Source organism: Adiantum capillus-veneris, chromosome 6 (genome assembly GCF_014529385.1).
Source record: "Adiantum capillus-veneris isolate H3 chromosome 6, ASM1452938v2, whole genome shotgun sequence".
NCBI classification, from domain to species: domain Eukaryota; kingdom Viridiplantae; phylum Streptophyta; class Polypodiopsida; order Polypodiales; family Pteridaceae; genus Adiantum; species Adiantum capillus-veneris.
In genome coordinates this window covers 14063667-14091190 of record NC_140936.1, presented here as the reverse complement: position 1 = coordinate 14091190, position 27524 = coordinate 14063667, and the positions used below count along the sequence as shown (strand labels likewise).

At 40.9% G+C, this 27524-nt stretch overlaps 1 pseudogene; it reads left to right on the top strand.

The window, feature by feature from the left end:
* The first annotated feature begins 17562 nt into the window (after positions 1-17562).
* Positions 17563-26996, top strand: LOC147455172 (uncharacterized; annotated as a pseudogene).
* The last annotated feature ends 528 nt before the right edge of the window (positions 26997-27524 follow it).

Below are 27524 nucleotides of genomic sequence, written 5' to 3'. Positions count from 1 at the left end.
CATAGAAGTTGAGAGATTGACTAGTGATTTTTGTTAAGAACTCTCCTGTAATGTTTACTTATGATTGATGGATTTTAATTATTGTCCAATACTGAATAGGTAGTGATTTGTGTTACATATTCTTTTGATAGTTATTTGCATTTCTTAAGTGACTCATTTATGGTTAACTTAATTAACATATTGTATATGTGTTTTTAAATTAGTTTTTGTAGCCATGACCAATAACAAGGAGCCTACTCTCCGAGCTTCAGTTTTTGTGTTACTCCAGCTGACATGTCACCTGAGCAAATGAGGCGGTGATAAGAAAAATATATGTTTGATGTGTTTTTAATGCCAAAAGGTCTCCAAAATGGGCCAATTGGGATAAATGATCTACATGTCTAAAGTGTTGAGATCTAGCTTTGGATGTGGTGCATGAAGTGCTTTACAAGCCGGTCTAGACGGCTCCTTAAATGGAGCTATGATGTGAGATATATCAGAGTCCAAATATGGAAGGATTTGTAGATCCTTGACGGACAGGGCAAGTGGAGACAGGTGATTAGAGCTTATATAATCATTAGCACAAATGTAAAGTAATTGAGTTGTGGAGCATGCCAATCTTTTTGGATTGTCAAGAACGGGCAATATATGGCCAGTTGAAGGCTCCAAGTGCTAGTTGTGTGGTGATTTGATTGCATTGGTGGACATACCATTTGGTGTTTTTTTTGGGCTTGACCAGGTTTTAAAAGATGGTATGCATCATGTGAAGTTGGTAGGATTGATGGCGTGAAAATTGGAGTCATGGGCATCAAGTCACGACTAGCTCAAGTTAGGTGCAAATGCCAGAGGGGCAATGCTTGCTGGTTTTCCCCGTTTTTTGGGCGCTTTGTTCAAGGTCTCAAGAAGGTCAAGATGTGGCTAGGTTTTCTGAGTCAAAGTCAGCAACATGAAATTTTGATCAAGTTTTGTAGCTTCGGCATCAGACCTATGAGCATCAAATGGCAAGGGTCTAAAAGTGGTGGGGACAAAAGGTTTTTATGGAGTTTGTACTTGAAGTTATGAGAAGCTTGGAGGGGTTGAGTGCCAAGGAGTTGCCACATGTCACTAGAATGGTCCCATAGGAAAGGCCAAGGAGTTTGGACAAGGGATATAAGGGATAAGGTGTCCCATTCCCATTTGATGCAAGAGAAGAGGGAGAGGGGGCTTGTGGAGCTCTCCCCTCCTCCCCCCATGCGCGTGCATGTAGTGCCTGTGGTGGTGGCCCAACGTATAGATGGTCGCAATTTTGGTGGCGTAGTAGGTGTGGGCACCAACAGAGCTGTCTGATGGTGGTTAGTGATAGGTTATTACATGGATACCCACTAAGGGGATGTTCTCGTGGCCCATTGGGCCCCGAAATTTTTGAAGACAAAGCATGAGGCCCTCTCCACTAATGCTAGTGCTTGGGAAAGGGGATGTGTCCCACGTTGCAGAGAAAGTGAGAGAGGAAGAGAGAAAAGCTGACATGGCCAATCAGAGGGCGATTTATCATGCAAGGTTACCAAAACTAGACGGTCATGTGTCCGGTGCTTAAAATGGACCGAAGCCTCTATGAAACAAAGGTTTTATTCATTTTTGAGGGTCTTTTTTTGAGAGACCAAGGGGTCTTTTCCCAAGACCAAGGAGGGTCTTTGGAGGCCGCTTTCATAGAGGTGTGTGACTATGGAGCCTTATGGATGTCTGGTTTGCCGAGGCGGCCGTAGAGTGGTGCTCATGTTGATGTAAAGAGTTTTTTTCTCGGGGGGTGCACTATGTAATCATGTTAATGTATAATGTGAGTTTGAATATAGGGGTTTTAAAATACAAAAGATTTAGGCAATTTAATAGAGATACATTAAAATAGGGGTTTTTATATTAAATTTTGAAAAAAATACCTAAAATTAGAAGTCATTTTCTTCATTTAGACATGTTAAAAGAGGGTTTTTTTAATACCCCACAAATGCACAATATATAGGGGGTATTGAATGATGAACCCCCCAAGGTTTTTTTGGGGTTAACTGGAGTAGTGCATTGCCCGGTAGTTTGTCTATTCCCCCACCCCCCATTTCTCTTCTACCACGTCTCTTTGTGTGTGTGTCGGTGCCAACAATTGTGTGTGCTTGCAGACCATTTTTGTGGTGCAAATAGAGAGAGAGAGAGAGAGAGAGAGAGAGAGAGAGAGAGAGAGAGAGAGAGAGAGAGAGAGAGAGAGAGAGAGAGAGAGAGAGAGAGAGAGAGAGGTTATATGTGTGTCTGTGGTCTGTGCGATAGAAGTTGTGTGGATGGTGTGTGGGTGTTGATTCTTGAAGTGGATGTGCATGTGTTTGGACTTAGTGAGCATCTTGGTGTGTCAATTTGTGTCCAAACGGTGGTTTTCTAGGTGAGAGTGTGTTGTTTGAAAGTGTTTTTTGAGAGGATAGGGGTGCTGTGAATATCCTAGGCTACACAGATGCATTTTTTGTATGTGCTGGTGTGCTCCTCATTCCCCGTCTCCAATGTCCCTATGCAAAATTAAAATAAACATATGTCTAGGAGAGAGATTGAGAACTCTCACTAGATTGCTTTTAGGCCATGCAATGAGGCTTTTCTCCACCTTTTTTAGGGTGTTCATCTCCTCGTTCATTGGAGGGACATGAGGAAGGGGAGCAGCCTTGCCATCATATACTTCAATCATAGCAATAGAATAGTAACCAAATGGTAGTCTATGTTAGGAAATATGACGTAGCTAAATAGATATTTGAGTAAATTAGTTAATGGAGAGAGATAGATTTCACACACAAGAGATTATAGAGTAGAGAGAGAGAGAGAGAGTACACACAATATACGTGGTTCATCCAATGTGGGCTACGTCCACGGGAAAGCAGCCACTCAATGGATTTAGTACTTCAAAACAAGAAGTAGTTTACAAAGGGTTTATACCCTTAATAGAGCTCCCTCCTTGCTACACTCTCACCACCTCACACACACCTTGTTGCATCAACTTCACACTATGAAATGTGTGTAGAAATGGCCTCCTTTTATAGGCCAAAAGGCCTGCCCTCTCTCATGAGAGGCAACCATGTGTAGCCGCCCTTGTGTAGATAAGTCCAAATTGGACCCTCCAATCCACCCATGTGTGGCCGCCCTTGAGAAGACAAGTCCGCTTTTGAATTCGGCCGCCGGCCATTGACTTCCGACCAATACCAACCGACCAACCGACCAGTCGTTTTTCGACCACTTTCCGGCCGCCGTCCGGCCATAATATTCCAGCGTGAAAATTTTGGTTTCCGGCGAGTGATTTTATTTTCCGGCGAGTTTTTTTTCTTCATGCACGATGGCTTCTCCTCATAAGGGGGCCTTACAAATGTGCGTTTTTACCACAGAAAATTACAAGGGGTAAATCAGGCTCCATACTTAACAATCTCCCACTTGGAGACTGATATCCAAACCAAACATGTGACTGCTTTCCATTTGGGCTTCTTATCCTTGAATGCCGATTGAAGATGAGCAAAAGGTCAACTTCTCCTTGTTGACCACCTTTGTAAACATGTCTGCAGAATTTTCACTTGTATGCACCTTTCCTAGATTTAGCTGTCCCTCTTTCAAAAGAGTGCGTATGAAGTGATATCTCACCTCAATGTGCTTTGTCCTTGAATGAAAGTCTGAGTTCTTTGCAAGATGGATAGAACTTTGGCTATCACTGGACATGACACAATTGTCTTGTTTGAATTCAAGCTCTTTTAAGAATCTGTGAAGCCACATAATTTCTATGCCATCCTCCGTCATTGCTACATACTCTGCTTCCGTGGTAGAAAGTGAGACCACTTTTTGCAGCTTTGAAGCCCAGCTTACTACTGTGCCTCCAACCGTGAAGACATAGCCCGTAGTGCTCCTTCGAGTATCTTTGTCACCTGCCATATCTGCATCAGCATACCCTTAAAGGAAAATATCAGTTCCTCCAAAATACAAAGCATTTGTTGTTGTCCCTTTTAGATACCTAAGTATCCACTTCACAGCTTGCCAATGCTCTTTACTTGGGTTGTCCATGAACCTACTCACAACTCCCACTGCATGTGCAATGTCTGGCCTTGTCCAGACCATAGCATACATTAGAGAACCTACCGCTGTAGCATATGGAACTTTAGACATATAGGCTATCTCCTCTTGTGTCTTTGGACACATATCCTTCGTTAGTTTAAATTGACCTGCCAAAGGTGTAGAAACTGGTTTTGCATTTTGCATTGCAAACCTTTCTAGTACCTTCTTGATGTAATCCTCTTGAGATATATTTATTGTCTTCTTTGTCCTGTCCCTTGATATTTTCATACTAAGTATCCTCTTTGTAGCACCTAAATCTTTCATTGAAAAAGATTTAGACAGCTCCTCTTTCAGGTCTTTGATGTCCTGCATGTTAGCACTTGCAATCAACATACAACATTAGGATGATGAATTTCCCATCTCCCAAATTCTTCGTGTAGACGTAGTGATCCGAGTTGCATCTTGTGAATCTATGATCCAACATCCATCGATCAAACTTCAAGTACCATTGTCTTGATGCTTGCATTAAATCATACAAGCTCTTCTTTAATCTACAAACCATTTTCTCCTTACCTTTTACTTCATACTCCTTTGGTTGAAGCATGTAGATCTCCTCCTCTAAGTCACCGTGAGGGAATGCCATATTTACATCCATTTGCTCGAGATTTAGATCATGAGCAGCCACAAGGCTTAAGACAAGCCTCATTGAGTTCATTTTTACAACAGGAGAAAATATTTCATTGAAGTCAATACCTTTCTTTTGAGAAAACCCTTTTACCACAAGCCTAGACTTGTACCTTTTCTTCCCACCTTCTTCTTCCTTTAGCTTGTACACCCATTTGTTTTGAAGTTCCCGCTTACCTTTAGGCAACTCAACCAACTCCCATGTTTGGTTGCGATGTAGTGAGTCCATCTCCACTTGCATGCTCTTCGTCCATTCTTCTTTGGATTCGTGTTGCGTAGCTTCTTCGTATGATTCCGGCTCTCTAGAATCTGAGATCAAGAGATGGTTGAAGGAAGGAAAAAACCTTTCTTGATGTCTACTTGCTCTTGTAGATCTTCGAGGAATATGTTGAGGCTCCTCATTTGGTTGACGTTGTTGCATATTGTCACTGTTTGCAGTCCTTGAGTCCTCACCGTCCTCAAGCTCCATGTACTCATCACTTGTTTCTTTTGTTTGTTTTCTTTCCAAGTAATCTTTGTACATATTTTGTTTGTTAAAAATTACATCTCTACTCCTTAAGATTTTACCATCTTCAGGATTCCATAGGCGATACCCAAAGTCACCTTCTCCATAGCCAATGAATAAACACTTTTTGGACTTTGCATCTATCTTTGATCTTAGGCTTCTATCTATGTGCATGAAAGCCTCACACCGAAACACTTTGAGAAATGCATAATTCACCGGTTTACCTGTCCATGCCTCTTCTAGAACTCCCTCATCCAATGCCGTTGAGGGTGACCTGTTGATTAAGTACACAGATGTACTTACAGCTTCCGTCCAAAGCTCAAGCGGTAGGCCTGCTGCATGTAGCCGCATGCTTCGTGCTCGCTCCATGATTGTCCTGTTCATCCTTTCCGAATCCCATTTTTTTGAGGTGTTCTTGGGGTTGTCCTTTGCCTCCGAATGCCATTGCTAGCATAAAAGCTTTCAAAAGCTTGGCTGCAATATTTGCCTCCATTGTCGGATCTGAGGCATTCAACCTTGGTACTTGTTTCATGTCCACAAAGGCCTTCCACCTTTGAAATATGGAAAATACATCGGACTTATTCTTCATGACATAAACCCATGTTTTTCTAGTCGCATCGTCTATGAATGTTACATAGTACAATGAACCACGAGGTGATGGTGTACTTGCAGGACGCCAAACATCAGAATGAACCAACTCAAGTTTTTTAGTTTTTCTTTCATTTCTTGATTTTTGAAAATTTACCCTCTTTTGTTTACCATAAACACAATCTTCACAGAACTCTAAGTCCACTTCTTTCAAACCTTGTAGAAGCTTCTTTGTTTGAAGGATTTGCATTCCTTTGGCACTCATATGCCCAAGCCGGTAGTGCCACACCGCACCGTCAACTTCTGTAGTTGCTGCACAAGATGAAGATTGCATGCTGAATGTACACAAGTAAAGTGTACCGACCTTTTCTCCCTTGGCAACCACCAAAGATCCCTTTGAGATCTTCTACCGTTTGTTTTCGAATGCAATGTTGTGACCTTCATCATCCAATTATCCTGTAGAGATCAAATTTTTCCGAAGAGAAGGAACACGCCTAACATCTTTAAGCTTCCATTCATTTCAATTAGCAGTTTTGATAGAAACTGTACCTTTGCCGACAATCTCACAAGCTTCATCATCTCCCAAGTATACATACCCAACATCACCTTTGGTGTAATCTTGGAAATGTTGCTTGTGTGGTGTCGCATGGAATGAAGCCCCAGAATCTACTATCTAGGAATTAGACACATTGTGTAATGAGAGAATTAGAGCATCTGCTCTACTTTACCTGCCACATTGGCCTCCGATGTTGGCTTGTTGTCTTGAGACTCTGTCTCCTTCTTCTTCTTAGACCAGGAATGCTTCTTGACGTGGCCCTTCTTGCAGCAGTTCCAACATTCAAGAATTGACTTTGTGCGTGACTTGCTCCGTCTTGATCAATCACGACCGTTTCGCTTTTTGAACCTCTCCTTAGGCCTTCCTCTTGTTTCCATTGACAGTGTAGCACTTGATGATTCTCCTGTGCTTCTCCTTTGTATTTCCTTGCTTAGGAGAACACCCACAACATCATCAAACTTAAGAGTGTTTGTGCTACCCCAATAGTGCTTGCAAAACTTCCAAAATTCCTCTTCCCATGCGCAATTGACACATTACCTTCTCATAGATTCAAGAAACCACAAGCATAAACTCACTTGGCACTTGGAGTTCTTCCATCCTTCTCCTCAAACTATTACATGGAATTATATCAAAGGCTTTCTTAAATTCCACAAAGCAACAATACAATCTCTTGCCTTTCAACCAAATTTCCTTCATGAGAACACAAAGAGTGACAAGATGATCAATGGTGCTATGGCGTCAACAAAAACCCACTTGTCCTTTTGCATGCTTTCCATTCTCTTAAATCAAATCACTCAATTTTATCTCCATTATGCACCCAAATAACTTTTCCATAAGAGACCCAATCATTATAGTCTGAGATATTCACATTCTTTAGATATCCTCCTTTATGCAAAGGTTTGACCCAATCAGTACTCCAATCATAAGGCATATTATGTTGAAGTGCAGGGTTGAATATATCACACATCCACTCATGTGTAAAGTTTTCCCATTCATTTAATCATTTTCGGATTCGGATACCTTGAAGATCTCCCGCTTTGCAAGTGACCAACTTTTCAAGCCCACCACATGTATCCACAATAAGAAAAAAGGAGATACATGGAAGTGAACCATAAAATGGCATTTTTCAGCATGTGGTTGCTCATTTAGTTGCCTACAATTTGTATACATATCCACAAGACTCAAGTTACCAAAACTTTCAACCCTCTTTTTCCTCAAGTTTCTCTAAAATTATCCACATGCATTGCCGTTTCTTGGACTTGAAAATATTGTTGCTTTACTTCCCATCATCTTCTCTTCTTTTGAATCAACGCCTTGTATGTATGCAAATGACTTTGGCAGTTTTCTTTGTCCATAGTTGCATCAAGCTTTATCAAGGACTTTGGAGCATCTTGGCATTCTTTATCATATCAAATCACCTTTTGCATGATCTATCTTTGTTGATACCATGGACAAGTTCTTCTTTATGGAGTTGAAGTGTGGGATGGGAGCATTTCAAAGTCTACTTGGAAAGAGTTTAAGAATGTCTAGAAGTGTTTTCTTACAAACTTTTTCCAAGTTAACACTAGACTTGTAATGAGCCACAAACCTGGCTGAAGCCACAAAAATGGCTCACATCAACGTTCTAGTAAATGAAACATAACTTTTGTATATGACATCAAAATTTCATGAAACTTCTTAATTATGGGTTCAAGATATGAAAAAGGTTTCTAAATACACAATTTACATGAAAAGCTCAAAATTAAAAAAAAAATACTTTTCTAAAATTAGTAAATTTTACGTAAAATTGCACTTGAACACTTAACTTGGATAAGTAAAAAATGTTGACAGTCTATGTATATGGGTTAAAAAAGCTTGGTACATCTACCACATACCTATTGAGGGATTTTTCAAAGAATCTTGGGCCTGATTAACGATGATTTGATATACTTTCAAAAGAAAATAGAGAATTTTTGTCCATCCATACAAATTAGTTGTAGAAGATGGCAATGGAAAGACACCTTTAGACCTTCATTTAGCTATGCACTATTTAGCTATGCACTATTTTTTATCAACTCATATTGAGTGTTGGTCATAATTCCCTGAAACCATTTTCCATTTAGATAACTAACATAGTGTTGAGAATTTTTTAACAAAAGTCTCAAAAAGCCACAAAAGTGGCTGGTTTTTTACAGGACTAGTGTTAAGACACAAACCATATATGCTTCTACTTCTTGAGTCGGGATCTTTTCTATAGTGGGTATGTTGAGCTCAACAAACGGAACCTTGAAGTGCTTCCACTATGGAAGTGGCTGGTTTTTTACAGGACTAGTGTTAAGACACAAACCATATATGCTTCTACTTCTTGAGTCTGTATCTTTTCTATAGTGGGTATGTTGAGCTCAACAAACGGAACCTTGAAGTGCTCAACAAATGGAACCTTGAAGTGCTTCCACTATGGAAGAAGTCCAGATCTTCTTTGGGAATGTCCTTGCACTATTTATTAGTTTTCTCATTGAGAACAATTGCACACATTTGTTCATCCACCTGGAAATTCACTACCACCTAATAGCTATAGGTGTATTGAGATCTTTGATCCAGCATACAAGAGAGATTCTTTTTGTGTGGTACCAATTTTTCTACTAGTGGTCTGAGACATTTGTAGTTGAATATAGCTAAACACATTGTTGAAGCAAGGGACCCTCTCACTCAAGTTCTAATGGGTCAACAAAAACTCATCCACTTAGTCATTCAATGTTTTGTCTAACCTAGAAATGTAATTGATAAACCCGGACAAAATCTGATTGTATTAGAACAAATTTGTACTCAATGAGTGGATAGATATCCTAAGTCCACCACATTTTTGTGATAATAATCTCTTTCTAGACAAAATACCCAATTTTAATCCTGAGTATATAAGCCAAAAAATTGTAATTATTAGGGGGATCATAACTATTGAGCTTACGTAGTGCAGAGCACACCTTACATGTTCATGCTCATTGTACGGGTAAGCATTGCTAATGAAACTTTTTGTGTTGCTTCCTCTCACTCTTAGCATTATGTACATGTATAATGTGTTGTGTTTGAGTGTGTGTGTGTGTGTGTGATGCAATGAGCGGTTTTAGCTCTAGGTCACCTTGTGTGTTTATTTGCTCTTTATGAGTTGTTATTGGTGGTTTAAGTGAAACTAAGCATGGATAGGTGTAAGTAGGTCATATGAGAAGTCAAATGACCCCTCATTCATCATTTTTGGTGAAGGTAAGAGGTGGAAATGGTCATGATTACTCACCTACCCAACAATAAATTTTGCAGGTTTTGTTGTTGAGAACCTATTGCCTATGGCCTAGAGACCCCTAATCTCAAGTTTCATATCATTTGGAGTTCAATTGACACCATAACGACCATTAGAGTGAGAGAGAGAACACACGAAAGACTTAGGTGTTTTCCCCTTAGCTGCTTCTTGACTTGAGAGTGACACCTTTCTTCTCAATGCATTGTTGTTAGGACATTGTATTCAATGTTTCCATGTAGGTCAAGTTAGCTATGTCCTTGGATTGACATATTTTATGTTGGCTTCAGTTATCGCTAGGCTAAACCATCGGGTCGCACCGTTGTCGGGGATGTACAACTTACACTAGCGGAGGAGGTCATAGTGGGGTTCTTCTTTACAGAGTGCTTGAGTGTTACAATTCATTACATTTTCCTTTGGGTAGGAGATTCAATGATGCATGTTGTTTTCTTAGGTGGACCGAGGAGTCGTGCGTTCTCTTTTGGTTGCCTTTTAGATTAGGACGACCTTAGTTGTGGGTTTTAGTGCATTGTGCATTGAGTCTATGCTTTAAGTCTTGTTGTAGTTTGTGTTTAGTAGGTAGTTGTGGTGAGTTTTGACTAAATTCAAAAATTCCGATATCCTTTACCCCGCTATCACTTTATTTTATACCATTTTGCTTTATGTTTTGTTACTTTAGTGTTTTAGATTAGAGATAGGAGTAGTATTTAGGTTAAGACTTAGTTTTGGTGTTGCATAGATTAGCCTAAGTTGCTTGTGAATGCCACAATGTGACTTTTGATGGTTAAAGAGATTGAACGGGCGAGAAATGTGCATAATTTGAGAATGGGACGTGCAAATTGAGAAATTCTTATTTGTGCACTTGCATGTAACTTAAAAGGACATATCCAGAAATTATGGTTGCTGTTTGATTCATTAGCTATATGAATTAGAGAAGATTTTGCATTATTGGGCTAAGTTGGACTTAAAAATGTGGAAAAAGGTTAGTAAGTGGTCATTTTAGGTGATACATGGTGTCATTGGGAAGCCCTAGATGTAAGGAACCTACACGAATTGACTAGACAAGAAATGGTACAAATGGTAGCTATTGTGGTTGATGCACTAACACATTTTCATCTCCAGAGCATACCAAGAGGATCCTCAAGCCTTGTACTTGCCAAATCCACTTTCCTCATGTTAGAGAAGATTAAAAACTGGGTAGAATCATCCAAAATTGGCTACGTTACCCATACTTGGAGAAAAAAATTGCCTTTTGACAGGTCAAACTTCCAAATGTCAGGTCACCCATAGGTGCAAAAGGCTCTACAAGTGATAGGGAAGTTGTAGGAAGTGTTAGAACTCAAAAATCCTACCAGTGGAACCACCATCGTTGTTGCCACTGGTTAGATTGGGACCTGCTTGGTGCCATTTGATTCCTAGCAGTACAAGGATCCCAAATATACCCTCCTTGACTCATTTGGACCAATAAAAGCCCATACAATCACCCAAAAACTAAAGATCAAATCCAAATTCTGATAATTAGACCAAACAGATGCCAAAAATCATCCAAATATGTTTTACAGAGTGTATATAGACTCACCAAACAGTGGCCAATCAACAAGGAGTGACTAGGCTTGAAAAGCTCACTAGTGGCAGCTACCATGGTCATGCCACCTAGCCCAGATTGGGTATTTGACCATACTAGCCTATAGGCCACCCTGCAAGTTTTCAAAAATACCTTGGTTGATCCAAATAGACTCCAAAATGTAATGGAATTGGCCTATTTAACTTGAGAGTAACGGAAATTAATGAGAGTACTTTTGAGAAGTGACTTTGTGAGCATAGTGGGTGAACATAATTGAAGATAGCAACATAATCATAGCAATTAGTTAACTTGGCATGAACAATACTTTTGCAAGAGAGAGAATTTAGAGAACATGACAACAGTTGAGGACCGGATTTATGTGGAGCCGGTCCCCCCTCCAATAGGCATTTGTATTATGATTTCTCCCATTAAGAGAGACTTGTTACAATACAATCTTTGTGTTCCTTGTAACCTAGGTGATGCAATGAAGATGGAAAGCTTCATGCATCACAAGCATAGCATAAACTTGAAGAAAGATTTAACTATCCCAAGCCCCAGTCCCAAGACCTCAAACACCTGCGATGGTAGAGAGAGCTAGCAGGGAATGAGGGTAGGGAAGAGGAAGAAGAAAAATTTCATAGGAGAAAGAATTAGCTCCTCACTTATCATAACTCTTCTTGCTAGCATACATAATAGCATATTAATGAAGAAGAAGGAGATGGCAAGCTTCAGCATTGAAGCATGGCTCTTGGTTGGATTTGCACTCCATAGCCAAGAGTGTTGGCGTAGGCTCTCAACCTCTACTTGCTTGGAGAAGGAGAGGGAGCTCTTGCACTTTTCATAGCACACAATGAGAGTGTTTGTGAGTGTTTGTGGGTGAGTATACCTTCTAAGAAACCCCCTGGCTTGCTTGGGTAGACCCCCCCCCTTGTAGTTCATGCTTGAAGCTCATTGGGCCCCTCCAGGCCTAGCCAATCACAAGCAAGAGGCATTACAAGCAGCAAGGGTAGCCTTGAGACAAGTGTCCCCCTTTCCCCTTTGAGAGAGAGGACTTGATAAATGCAAAACCAATTAATTAAATATCCTAAATTATCATTGGACCCCTTGGGTGGCAAACCAATAGGCTTCAGGCACACCATGAGGGCAACATGAGGAGGAACTTGACAAGTGTCCCTTCTGCTTTCTTTGTACCATGCATGCCTTGTGTGAGTGTGTGGGTGTTCTCTCTCATCCCCCTCATGTAGGGCTCGCCCCCTCCTTGTAGGGATTTAATATTTGACTTTTTGACACCTCAAGCCCCTCATGCATAGGCCCAGTTCCCACCACAATCTTGGCCCTTAAGCACTTTAAGCTTGGGTTGGGTTCTCACCTCAAGTGCAACCCTAGCATCTCAAGCATGTCAAGAACCTCAAGCATCTCAATCATCAAGCACCTCAAGCATCTCAATCATCTCAATCATCAAGCACCTGAGTCATCAAGCATGACAAGCAGGACTAGCACCTCGAGCTGGGTCGGTTTCTCGCCTCAAGCTCAGCCCTAGCTTACCTAAGGTCAAAGGACTTTTACACACATTATCGGAGGTCTTCAATGAAGCTAACCCTTAGGTATTATGCTCCATTGGTTAGCCTTGCTCTTTGATAGACCATCTCTCATTTGGGCCCCTTTACCATTGGCCCCGTGTTGAGATAGATCTATAAGCACATATCTATATCTTAACAATTGTTCCCATTTATTCTCCCACATTAAGTGATCAATTTCATATGAGAAAATAATTTCGGTTGGTTATATTAGATATTAGATTTTATGACACCAAAATCACTCTCAAAGCCCTTGTGGAAGTTAGGGCTTGAATTTTCAAATTTTTGACCTAAGTTTCAAATTTTTTGCAATTTTTGTAAATTTCATTGAAGATTTCATAGAGAAAATTGGAGTAATTACTCAAAGGGACAAGAGGCAAAGTGCTTGATCTCGTGTACACAGGTATCCAGTTACCCAATAACAAAGGCTAGATAGAGGATTTAGCTAACCTCACAAGTAAGAGGTTGGGATTTTTGCAAGAGTGTGTCTATCTTATTTTATATATTTGAGATCGGGTAGATATCTTTTGAGAGAGGGTAGAGTAGTGGCTGACCAAGGAAGTTTGGTATCAATAGAAGAGAGTGTAAATCAAGCGGGGTTAGATCCCTTAGCTCCAATCATAGAAGAGGATAGTGATATTGACACCTCTTCCAAAAAATCTTTTTACTTGATGGCTAGCCAGCAACTAGGAGGCTTCCAAAATCAAGGGGCTATAGGAGGTAGCACCTCCCAAACCCCTTTGACCGCACCAAAATACACAACAATATTCCTAGAGGGAACAAACGCACATAAAGCCCTAGTTTCATTGAAGCTTGAGGATGCAAATACATCTCTATTAAAGAACAGCCTACTCAATGATTAGAAATATTCTGAGTACACGATGATGGTGATAGATTATGCAATGAGGAAGGGAACCACTAGCTCATTGTCAAAGACCCAAAAAATTATAATCAATACGGAGACGACATGGAAAAAGGGAAGATGGTCATGGAGACCCAAGAACTACCTCCTAAGTTTAACCTTCCTGGAGATTTTTCCATTCATGACAACAGAGTGGCAAGAGTGACTACAATTCATGAAAATATAGGGATTTACACGCACTTGGATTGGAGGGTCATCTCTTACTACCGATGCATGAAACCCTATGTGAATAAATTAAGCATAGACAAAGTCTTGTACTTGTTTTCCTATGACATGGCAATAGGAGTTATCATGTTTTTCAAATAAGTATGGATGTGAATATGAGTGAATCCATCCTGGGGATGTAGAAAGGGTGATAACTCTAGATTTGTTGACACAGGCTTTTGAAGAGAAGCAAAAGCCCATACACACCCCGAGTAAGTCCACAAATCCTTTCTTAGACGATTATGACACCACATTGCATGCAAATAGACAACCATCACCCAACCATCAAGATCAACAAGCAGCACTGTAGTCATTGCAAGCATGGCTCCAACAATTTGCAACATAAAAAATGAACGCAAACAGAGGTGGTTATCAAGCCATGACAGGGCTAGAAGCACCACCACCACCACTACTCTATCAGTAATACCAAGATGATATTAGAACAAGAATGCCAAATCCAGCAAGGATAGAAGTGTCACATCAAGAACGAGAATGAGTAGAAAGGGTCCAAAGAGAGGAACATCCACTTGCAAGACCAGCCAAGATTTACGGACTAGGAGAACCGGTATTGGTAGATCACCATAGGATCAGACCATCCCAGGTCCATAAGTGGGTAACAAGAAATATTCTGGGAACAAATATCCCACCAATCACGTGGTAGCCTTTGTGCGTGTGATTAGAGCTGAGGAAGTACAAGACTTTCCAATGCAGTTCCCAAGATTTGGACTAACTCTCAAAGAGGACATTGCCACATGGTTTAATTCCGTAGCACGTAGGGATTTCAAGTCGATTGAGGAGGTGTTTGATGAGTTTATCGAGGAATTCTCTCAAAGAGGAATAGCTCATAACATCGTTTACAAATCCATAAATTCAAGCAGAAAGAAGGTGAATCGATACAAAAGGAGCCTTCAGGCTGAAAACATATGTGAAGTTTTGTCCAGTAGAAGAACTATCAACCTAGTCAAGGTTAGTGCTCCAAGGAGTAAGGAATTTAGATCTCCAAAAAGATCTACACATGAAAAAGAGCACTACGCTAAACAAGTTGATGAAAGAAGCCCTCTACTTAGTAGATATTGTGTTGTCTACAAGGAAGGAGAATACAAGGATTTAGATGATGATTCCTTGTCGTGTCATAGTGGATCCAAGTATGCCAAGTCAACACAAAAGTTCAAATCTCCACTAAATCAAGAACAACTCATCGAATAAGTTCTCAAGAGGATTGATCCGTTTGCTAAGCCACATGTTAAGTAGCCTAAGTGGTGTGTGATAGAGCAAAAAATGGACAAATCATGCAACTAAAGAGTGCTATTACAACAAGGGGTACAGAAAGGAATGCCATTATACCTCGCAAGCCCAAGGAACACAAGTGCAAGTCCCACCAATGCCAAGATACACAACAAGATTTCTTTCGCGACCATTGGGAGTTGAAAGACCACAACCAGTCTTAGGAAAACAACCTCCACTACCAAGAATGAGACGTGTAGGATTCAGATACACACTAGCTATGGAAGAGCCTAAGGAGCAAGCACTAGTGCCAATCCTTGCATATTATGAGGAGCCCAGTGGATATATGACTAGTACGGTATGTTATCCACCTAAAGAACCAAAAGCGCCAAACCATGGAGTATGATTGGATTGGTTGGAGCACAAATTGCTACACATGCTTCAGGAGAAGGTAGATACATTTTGGACAAACACACATTGCTAATCATAGCTAATGGAGGATTAGCGAGATCAAGACCTTCTTATGAGTAGAGAGCAGCTCAAGGAGCACCTCAACAACCCAAGGGACCCTATTATAAGTGTGGTGGTGACCACCTAATGATAGATTTTCCTCACAAAAAAATCATAAGAGTGAATGCATAGTGTGGAATCACTCATCTAATTCTTGATTTCCCAAAGAACCCTAACAAAGGATCAAAAGTAACGTTGAATATACTTGAGTCAATACCATCTAGTAGTGGGTCCTACAATAAAACTATGATACCAATCCACGTGATGATAAGAGCACGTGCCTAGAAAACAATAACCGAACCTATCATTGAAGAACAAAAAACGGGCATGCCCAGCATTGAACGTAAAAGTCAACAAAACTTGTGAAAGCTAGAAAAGCTAGCATAAAAGCTAGAAAGAAACGAGAATAGACTTCCTTAGCTGAGGAACTGAAACAAACAAGAGATAAATTGAGGAAACTTGAAGGAGAAACAAACAAGGAAAAGGAAACCCGTGAGGTAATACCAGAGCAGGCATAGTTGAGGAACCCAAGAGTGCTAGTTCAAGAGGATCGGTTTTGGTAGAAAACGTTATAAACCATTAGACTAAAAAATACAGCACGACTCAAAAATAATCAAACTCAAGAAAAAAGGTGGATGACATATCCATATGCGGAACTAGAAAATAAAAGGCTTGGAATGTGTCAAAATATGATTCAAACAGCCCAAGCTTTACTAGAGACTCCAGTTGGAAAACTAGAAGATGTGATAATTATCCCATGAGCACCAATAATGGAACCAAACCAGGAGCAAATAAAGCCAAATTCTAGTCAAAGCATGAACCAAATCTCAAAAAAACAACACAAGGGCCAAAGATAGTGTTGAACACCATGGATCAGTCTACAGATTGATTTCACCCCCACATACTAAAAGAGTGTAGAGAAATAGGTAGTCTTGATAAACTATGGAAATAGGTGAGAGAGGCCAACAAAGCTCATGAGCTAAGCAAACTAGTAAACCAAACTAGTGGTGGGAGAGGGGTGTTTCTTCCATCAATAGAGGAGTTTGAGGTCCAATCTCAAATAAATCTAGAAATACAATTGTATTGGGGAGACTAAGGATGTGTTCAATCAATAGGCAGCCAACCCCATTCGCTAAAAACACTACTATCATATATGGGAGAGCACAAGGCCAAATCAGATGTTTTCGTGGTCCCATCACAGAGACTCTTTTCCAAGAAATTCATTGACTCTAAAGGTCTAATAGACATTTTTTCGACATCAAGGACATGTACATTAACGTTAGCTGAGCTATTACAAATACGACCTAGCATGTGGACTATGGTAAAAGATTGTCTAGAAAAGTTTGGAGTGAAGGATCCTTCGTCACAAAATCAAGAGGGAATCTGGGAACTTGAAAGCCTCACCTAAATACCAAGCATATTCCATTAAACAAAGTAGGAGAATATTTTGAAGGTGAAGATGGCAACATGACTCTTCCTTGTGGAATTTCAAGGTATTGCCACCATGGAAATTCTTGATAGTGAGGCTAGGGTAGCCATTGCTATAAAAGAAACATGGAAAAAATGGGGGAAACCTGCTTTAAGAGCAACAAGATGAACTACAACTTGCAGATGGTTATATGGAGAAGCTCCTAGGACTTCTAGAGAAAACAGTTTTCACCTCTTGCGGATTTGAATATGAGAATACATTTTCCATTGTTTATTTTGGCAAGAAGAACTACTATGACATCATACTTGGAAGAACATTCATAAGATAGTTGAAAATGGCCTAGGATTGGGGGTATGACCATATTTACCTAAGAAATGTGAAGACCACAACCAGGATAAAATTGAAAGTCCATAGTTACAAAAGGAGTGTGACAAGAACACTTGTTGAAGAGTTTGATTCATCTACATTAACCAGATCTAAACTTGCAACATGGTTAGGTCAATCCAAACAACTATGGATGTGTGGAGCTTCAGATTGCGGGAGCTTAAAACAAGAAGAGTGTATTGTAGAAAGGGCTTTGGATGACAAAGACTATATCCAAGAACCCTTTCTAGAAGAAGCACTAGAGCCTTTGGAATGGGAGCACATTCTAAAAACTTTAGATGTGTGCACCATTACAGACGGTCCCACAACAAAGTTCTGTGACAAGGATGGCTATGATCCGATACCATATTACATGGTCAATGTAGTTAATGAAGAGGGCAAGAGTCAAACCTCAAAGAAACTGAAAAGGGGAGATCAAGATGAAAGGGGAGAGGAGGAGTTGCTCTACGGCCCTCTAGAGAACTTCAAATTTGATAATGATGTAGACAATGAGTGCTTTGACAACCCTAGTGACCAAGAAGAGACCATAACGGATGGCAAGTTTTATGAATTTCCAAATCAAAAACTTAGAAGTCAACAATGCTATACAAAGAAAAGATCCTTGAACATGGCCAAATAAAATCCAATGTCAAGGGTGAAGAGTAAAACACAATTCATAATGCTTGTAAAGGCAGAAGATTTTGTAAAAGACAAAACAAGAGATGAAACCTAAGAAACACAAAGAACCTAGGATGGATTAATTCGGGGAACCACAATGAGTGGTGTGTGGACATTAGAAGACATGGGATTCCACTTGACTATGTGAAGGACCTTCTCAGTGCTTGTGAGTGTAATAGATGGAAGGAATACTTAGAGGAATGCAATAGTGCCAAAAGAAAGCATACATATGTGCGTTTTCCGCCTCACAAAAGTGTAGATGTATCAGAAGTAAAAGCAGCTTTGGTGGATATTATGGTTGAGCATAAAGTGAGGCTTGTTATGGTTCGTTCTAGTAAGAACCATGGTATCTCTAAGACCACTATCGATTACATTTTTCATAGAGGTGGACAACCCCATAATAAAGGTACCAAAAAGAGGCTTAGAAAAACAAAGAAGTGTGGATGCCCTTTCAAAGTCAAAGTAGAATATCTTGATGGTAACAAAAAGGCATCCATTTTTTTGTTTCCTCTTCATGAAGGACATACCCCTGGTAGTCGTGAGGATTTATACCACTTACCTATCCACCCAAATGTGATTGAGTGTTGTATGGAAGATCTTTTTGATGTTGGCAATGCACGAAGTGTTGCAAAGATGTCCTTATCAAAAGAGCAATTACATTATGAACGGTCTTCTTCCGTTGATCAAGTGACATTCAGATTCTTTATGATACAAAGGTAAGTTTCAATGATGTCATTTCAAATACGAAATCAAGGTATTTATTGGGCTATCTCTTTGATTCAAGTACACTTTTTAATTTCTAGTGGTGAAACTAATGCATTTTAGGTATACTTCTCATTTTGTGCTCCAAGGAAAACTTTCTAGGGATGATTGGACATGTATGTTGACCGAGGATACAATGCTGAAGAAGCAGGGAAAGGTATCCATAATATATTGTGCTCGTTTGTGAGAGTTGTAGTGACCAAAAGTTGTTTGAGCATAATCCCTATTGAATCTTTTTTTGTGAAAACATGTAGGTGTGCTACTACCAACCTTACAATCCTCATGCAACAAATGACAGTGAAAAGCCCTTTATTCTTATCATTCAAGACCAATGGATGTTGGAAATGGCTATGCGATTCTCTCGGCATAACTCATGGGCTATTGATAGCACTTTTAAGACGAATGCGTTTGGGCTACCACTATATGCCGATGTCTTGCCAAACCAACATGGTGTGGGTATTCCAATTTGGTTTATGATGTGCTCTAATGACCCAGGCTCTGACCATGAGAGGATAGCATTAGAGATAACATTATCTACAATCCTATCTAGAATGGGGAATGTTAGACCTACCGCCCTTGTCATTGACAAATCTGCTTTAGAGCTTGAAGCATTCTCAAAGGTCATCAATGGAGATGAATATTGTTGGCATTCTTATGAAACGGGGCCCCAAGAGCAACGTTTTTGCCACATTATTGTGTGTTGGTTCCACACAAAGAAAGCATGGGTGGAAAATCTTCTTCCAAAGGTTTGTGGACTCTTCTTTGTGAATGCAATGCATGTGTGGGTCTTTGTGCACCTTGATAACCAATTGTTCTTTTATTTTGTAGGTACCAAAGGAGCTCCAAGATCATCTTTATTCATCAATGACAACACTTATGCATGCCTTCAACAAAGTAGAATTTGAGAATCACTACCAAGAACTTCTTCAACACTATGTAGCTCATGTTAATGTGCAGAGGTATGTAACAAATGGTTGGTGTGGACGTGACTGCCCATGGCGCAAAAGATGGCCCAAGTTTGGTCGTTTATTCAACTATGGAAATGTTGACACTACCAACTTAGTGGAGAGATTGTGGCAATACATAAAGTATACCTTATTAGACGCGCGGATCAATAGATCGATTGTGGATCTCTTGCATGCTATTGTGGGTGATTCAACAACTGGCACTAGAATGGGTGGTACTTTATTAGAGTTCTTCAAACAAAAACAAGAAATAGGTAAGACAAGCCCTCATGGATTGATTTCTCTCTTTGTTATGAAAGAGGAACCCTAAACTTGATTTGGTATTGTTACTCTAGTTGACTCGGGCCGCTACAACATCCGGGGCTCTTCAAAGAAACACACTACGCGATTACTTGGTGGGGAGAAAATACTACAACTGTACGAGGGTGATCCTTCCACCTTGGAAATTGTGAATGAGATGACACTATTATTCAAGGTTCAAAGTATTTCTAATACAAGCCACTGGCATCATGTGAGCATGCAATGAAACTACTGTGATTGCCCATATTGAGCAAGCGGGTGTAAACACCTGTATGCACTTCACCTAATCATAAAAAAGTACTTTCCACACTTGTATCCCTTCATTCCAACTGTGGATAATGAGCATGCTGTTGATAAAGATCTCCAGAACACAGAAGATATCAATGAATATTTCGCAGGCGACTCAATTGAGGATGGGGTTGATGATAATGAGGTCTTGAAATGTGTAAGCGAGGTCAGAAGCATACTTACAAGGATTGAAGAAGGCTTGAAGGACAATGATCCGGCTCAAAAAGCAGTCTTGTTACGTGAACTCAACATTTGCAAGGATACCTTACTAAAGACCTCACCACCGAAGGTGATTGAGATGCCTATGAGAGGAAGTATACGGCAAATACAAGCACATGTGACTCAAACAAGACTTGGGCATGGGAATAGGCCACAAGAAGTGGAGCCAAATATAGAGGCTTATGAAGCAAGGACATCCCAACCAACAAAGCAAGCTCACATAACTGGTATATTTCGAAGGAAACATCAACGTGGCAGGTCTCGAGTCCGATTTCACGAGACACCACGAATTTGGTGTCCACATTGTTGCACCAAAACATTCATTGTTGACCCTAGGGTTACCATTACATGTGCAACTTGCCATGCATTATTGCCTTTTGTTAGGAAATAAGACGTAGATAAATAGATAATTGAGTAGATTACTTAATGGAGACAGACCGATTTATATACACGAGATTATAGAGTAGAGCGAGAGAGAGAGAGAGAGAGAGAGAGAGAGAGAGAGAGAGAGAGAGAGAGAGAGAGAGAGAGAGAGAGAGAGAGAGAGAGTACACACGATATACGTGGTTCACCCAATGTGGGCTACGTCCACGGGAAAGCAGCCACTCAATGGCTTTAGTACTTTAAAACAAGAAGTAGTTTACAAAGGGATTATACCCTTAATGGAGCTCCTGCCTTGCTTCACTCTCACCACCTCACACTCACCTTGTTGCATCAACTTCACACTATGAAATGTGTGTAGAAATGGCCTCCTTTTATAGGCCAAAAGGGCTGCCCTCTCTTATGAGAGACAGCCATGTGTAGCCGCCCTTGTGCGAATAAGTCCAAATCGGACCCTCCAATCCGCCCATGTGTGGCCGCCCTTGAGAAGACAAGTCCGCTTTTGAATTCGGCCACCGGCCAATGGCCATTGACTTCCGACCACCGGCCATCGGCCATTGACTACCGGCCACCGGCCAACCGACCGGTTGTTTTCCGACCACTTTCAGGCCGCCGTCCGGCCATAATATTCCGGCGAAAAAAAAAGTCTCGGGGGCCTCTGCCCCCGAGGCCTTTAAAGTTGCCCCTGATTCTTGTCTGTGAAAATTTTGGTTTCCGGTGAGTGATTTTCCTTCACGCACGATGGCTTCTCCTCATAATGGGGGCCTTACAAATGTGCGCTTTTACCATAGAAAATTACAAGGGTAAATCAGGCTCCATACTTAACAATCTCCTACTTGGAGACTGATCTCCAAACCAAACCTATGACTGCTTTCCATTCTAGCTTCTTATCCTTGAATGCCGATTGAAGATGAGCAAAAGGTCAAATTCTTCTTGTTGACCACCTTTGTAAAGATGTCTGCAGGATTTTCACTTGTATGCACCTTTCCTAGCTTTAGTTGTCCCTCTTCCAAAAGAGTGCGTATGAAGTGATATCTCACCTCAATGTGCTTTGTCCTTGAATGAAAGGCTGAGTTCTTCGCAAGATGGATAGCGCTTTGGCTATCACTGTACAAGACACAATTGTCTTGTTTGAATCCAAGCTCTTCTAAGAATCTGTGAAGCCACAGAATTTCTTTGTTTGCCTCCGTCATTGCTACATACTTTGCTTCCGTGGTAGAAAGTGAAACCACTTTCTGCAGCTTTGAAGCCCAGATTACTGCTATGCCTCCAACCGTGAACACATAGCCAGTAGTGCTCCTTCGAGTATCTTTGTCACCTGCCATATTTGCATCAGCATACCCTTCTAGAAAAATATCAGTTCCTCCAAAATACAAAGCATTTGTTGTTGTCCCTTTTAGATACCTAAGTATCCACTTCACAGCTTGCCAATGCTCTTTACCTGGGTTGTCCATGAACCTACTCACAACTCCCACTGCATGTGCAATGTCTGGCCTTGTCCAGACCATAGCATACATTAGAGAACCTACCGCTGCAGCATATGGAACTTTAGACATATAGGCTATCTCCTCTTGTGTCTTTGGACACATATCCTTCATTAGTTTAAAATGACCAGCCAAAGGTGTAGAAACTGGTTTTGCATTTTGCATTGCAAACCTTTCTAGTACCTTCTTGATGTAATCTTCTTGAGATAGCTTTATTGTCTTCTTCGTCCTGTCCCTTGATATTTTCATACCAAGTATCCTCTTTGCAGCACCTAAATCTTTCATTGAAAAAGATTTGGACAGCTCCTCTTTTAGGTCTTTGATGTCCTGCATGTTAGCACTTGCAATCAACATGTCATCAACATACAACATTAGGATGATGAATTTCCCATCTCCCAAATTCTCCGTGTAGACGCAGTGATCCGAGTTGCATCTTGTGAATCCATGATCCAACATCCATCGATCAAACTTCAAGTACCATTGTCTTGATGCTTGCTTTAAACCATACAAGCTCTTCTTTAATCTGCAAACCATTTTCTCTTTACCTTTTACTTCATACCCCTTTGGTTGAAGCATGTAGATTTCCTCCTCTAAGTCACCGTGAGGGAATGCCGTATTTACATCCATTTGCTCGAGATTTAGATCATGAGCAGCCACAAGGCTTAAGACAAGCTTAATTGAGTTCTTTTTTACAACAGGAGAAAATATTTCATTGAAGTCAATACCTTTGTGTTGAGAAAAACCTTTTACCACAAGCCTAGACTTGTACCTTTTCTTCCCACCTTCTTCTTCCTTTAGCTTGTACACCCATTTTTTTTGAAGTGCCCGCTTACCTTTAGGCAACTCAACCAACTCCCATGTTTGGTTGCGATGTAGTGAGTCCATCTCTACTTGCATGCTCTTTGTCCATTCTTCTTTGGATTCATGTTGCATAGCTTCTTCATATGATTCCGGCTCTTCAGAATCTGAGATCAAGAGATGGTTGAAGGAAGGAACAAACCTTTCTGGAGGTCTACTTGCTCTTGTAGATCTTCGGGGAATAGGTTGAGGATCCTCATTTGGTTGACGTTGTTGCACATTGTCACCGTTTGCAGTCCTTGAGTCTTCACTGTCCTCAAGCTCCATGTACTCATCACTTGTTTCTTTTGTTTGTTTTCTTTCCAAGTAATCTTTGTACATATTTTGTTCGTTAAAAATTACATCCCTACTCCTTAAGATTTTACCATCTTCAGGATTCATAGGCGATACCCAAAGTCTCCTTCTCCATAGCCAATGAAGAAACACTTTTTGGACTTTGCATCTAACTTTGATCTTAGGCTTCTATCTATGTGCATGAAAGCCTCACACCCAAACACTTTGAGAAATGCATAATTCACCGGTTTACCTGTCCATGCCTCTTCTAGAACTCCCCCATCCAATCCCGTTGAGGGTGACCGATTGATTAAGTACACAGACGTACTTACAGCTTCTGCCAAAAGCTCAAGCGGTAGGCCTGCATGTAGCCGCATGCTTCGTGCTCGTTCCATGATTGTCCTGTTCATCCTTTCCGAAATCCCATTTTGTTGAGGTGTCCTTGGGGTTGTCCTTTGCCTCCGAATGCCATTGCTAGCACAAAAGCTTTCAAAATCTTGGATGCAATATTCGCCTCCATTGTCGGATCTGAGGCATTTAACCTAGGTACCTGTTTCATTCTCCACAAAGGATTTCCACCTTTGAAATATGGAAAATACATTGGATTTATTCTTCATTACATAAACCCATGTTTTTGTAGTCGCATCGTCTATGAATGTTACATAGTACAATGAGCCACCAAGTGATGGTGTACTTGCAGGACCCCAAACATCAGAATGAACCAACTCAAGTTTTTTATTTTTTCTTTCATTTATTGATTTTTGAAATTTTACCCTCTTTTGTTTACCATAAACACAATCTTCACAGAACTGTAAGTCCACTTCTTTGAAACCTGGTAGAAGCTTCTTTGTTTGAAGGATTTGCATTCCTTTGGCACTCATATGCCCAAGTCGGTAGTGCCACACCGCACTGTCAACTTCTGTAGTTGCTGCACAAGCTGAAGGTTGCGTGCTAACAGTACACAAGTAAAGTGTACCGACTTTTTCACCCTTGGCAACCACCAAAGGTCCCTTTGAGATCTTCCACCGTTTGTTTGCGAAGAGAAGGAACATGCCTAACATCTTTAAGCTTCCATTCATTTCCGTTAGCAGTTTTGAAAGAAACTGTACCTTTGCCGACAATCTCACAAGCTTCATCATCTCCCAAGTATACATACCCAAAATTACTTTTGGTGTAGTCTTGGAAATGTTGCTTGTGTGGTGTCGCATGGAATGAAGCCCCGGAATCTACTATCCAGGAATTAGACACATTGTATAATGAGAGAATTAGAGCATCTTGCTCTACTTTACCTGCCACATTGGCCTCCGATGTTGGCTTGTTGTCTTGAGACTCTGTCTCCTTCTTCTTCTTGGACCAGCAATCCTTCTTGACATGGCCCTTCTTGCCGCAGTTCCAACATTCAAGAACTGACTTTGTGCGTGACTTGCTCCGCCTTGAGCGATCACGACCCTTTTGGTTTTTGAACCTCTCCTTATGCCTTCCTCTTGTTTCCACTGATAGTGCAGCACTTGATGATTCTCCTTTGCTTCTCCTTCGCATTTCCTTGCTTAGGAGAACACCCACAACATCATCAAACTTAAGAGTATTTGTGCCAGAGATAGAATTACTTACATCCATCACAAGGCTGTCCCAACTATCCGGTAGAGATGATAGTATAAGGAGAGCTCGCACTTCGTCATCAAAATTGATTTTCACTGATCGAAGTTGACTTATGTTTGTGTTAAAGTCATTTAGGTGTTCTGCAACTGAACCATTCTCTGCCATATTTTGATTGAACAAGCGCTTCATAAGAAATACCTTATTGGATGCCGATGGTTTCTCGTAGAAGTCGTCAAGTGACTTCATCAAGTCCTCCGTGGTCTTCATCTCCAAAACATTGAAGGCCACCGTTGACGCCAAGCTTAACCGGATTGTTCCCATTGCCTTTCAATCAAGGACAATCCATGCTTCATCTGCCATTGTTGCGGGCTTCTTCGCAAGACCGCCTAGTGGCAAATAGAGGTCTTTCTGGTAGAGATAGTCTTCAATCTGCATCTTCCAATGTTGGTAGTTTTTGCCGTTGAACTTCTCAATCTTGAGCTTCCCTTCCTCCGCCATAACTCCCACTCAATTCAAGGAATCCTTTCCTTGAGATAATTTAGCTACGAGCAAACCTTGCTCTGATACCAGTTGTTAGGAAATAAGACGTAGCTAAATAGATAATTGAGTAGATTACTTAATGGAGAGAGACAGATTTATATACATGAGATTATAGAGTAGAGAGAGAGAGAGAGAGAGAGAGAGAGAGAGAGAGAGAGAGAGAGAGAGAGAGAGAGTACACACGATATACGTGGTTCACCCAATGTGGGCTACGTCCACGGGAAAGCAGCCACTCAATGGATTTAGTACTTCAAAACAAGAAGTAGTTTACAAAGGGATTATACCCTTAATGGAGCTCCCGCCTTGCTTCACTCTCACCACCTCACACTCACCTTGTTGCATCAACTTCACACTATGAAACGTGTGTAGAAATGGCCTCCTTTTATAGGCCAAAAGGGCTGCCCTCTCATATGAGAGACAGCCATGTGTAGCCGCCCTTGTGCGAATAAGTCCAAATCGGACCCTCCAATCCGCCCATGTGTGGCCGCCCTTGAGAAGACAAGTCCGCTTTTGAATTCGGCCACCGACCAACGGCCATTGACTTCCGACCACCGGCCATCGGCCATTGACTACCGGCCACCGGCCAACCGACCGGTTGTTTTCCGACCACTTTCCGGCCGCCGTCCGACCATAATATTCCGGCAAAAAAGAATATTCTGGCGAAAAAAAAGTCTCGGAGGCCTCCTCCCCCGAGGCCTTTAAAGTTGCCCCTAATTCTTGTCCGTGAAAATTTTGATTTCCGGTGAGTGATTTTCGTTCACGCACGATGGCTTCTCCTCATAATGGGGGCCTTACAAATGTGCGCTTTTACCACAGAAAAATTACAAGGGTAAATCAGGCTCCATACTTAACACCTTTATTGTCACAACATACCCTTCCGGATGGAGAAACCTACCTAATAGATAAACATGTGAGAATATGTGATATCCCAACAAATGTAGTATGCCAGATTATTTCTTGTACATCGACAGGAACCCCAACAGATGAGAGAGACTTTACAATGGTTCAAGACAATGGTGAAGTTCTCCGTAATGTGTTTGCATCCCAATGGAGGCTTGTGCTCGTATGATGGATCCATTTTGGTCATGTATATTATCAAGGTTTATGTCTATTTCACTTCTAGTTACAGTTGTCTTGATACTCTTCCATTCAATAGATGAATTTACATTTGGTTTGCAATATGGTATGCTCTAGGAATTTTTATGGTGCTCACACAAAATCAATCCCTAGTTCACTCTTAGTTCACTTTTGGTTCACCCTAAGATTACCCCTAGTTCACCCTTGTCAGGCCAAAAACAATGCTCATCCCTAGTTCATTCCTAGTTCACCCGTAGTTCACCATTGTAGGAAAAAGCTCATGCTCTCGGGAATCATTCTCAGATTAGGTCCCTAGTTTATCCCTAGTTCACTCCTAGTTCACCCTTAGTTCACCACTACATGGCCAAAACCATCCTCTCGGGAATCATTCTCAGATTTCCTCCCTAGTTCACCGTACTGCAATTAGACTAGTCCACCCCTAGTTCACCCTTAGTTCACCACTACAAGGCCCAAAATCATATTCTCGGGAATCATTCTCAGATTTCCTCCCTAGTTTACCCCTAGTTCACCCCTAGTTCACCATATTGCAACTACACTAGGTCACCCGTAGTTCACCCCTAGTTCACCCTTAGTTCACCACTGCTATGCCCAAAAACCATCCTCTCGGGAATTATTCTCAGATTTCCTCCCTAGTTCACCCCTAGTTCACCATTCTGCAACTAGACTAGGTC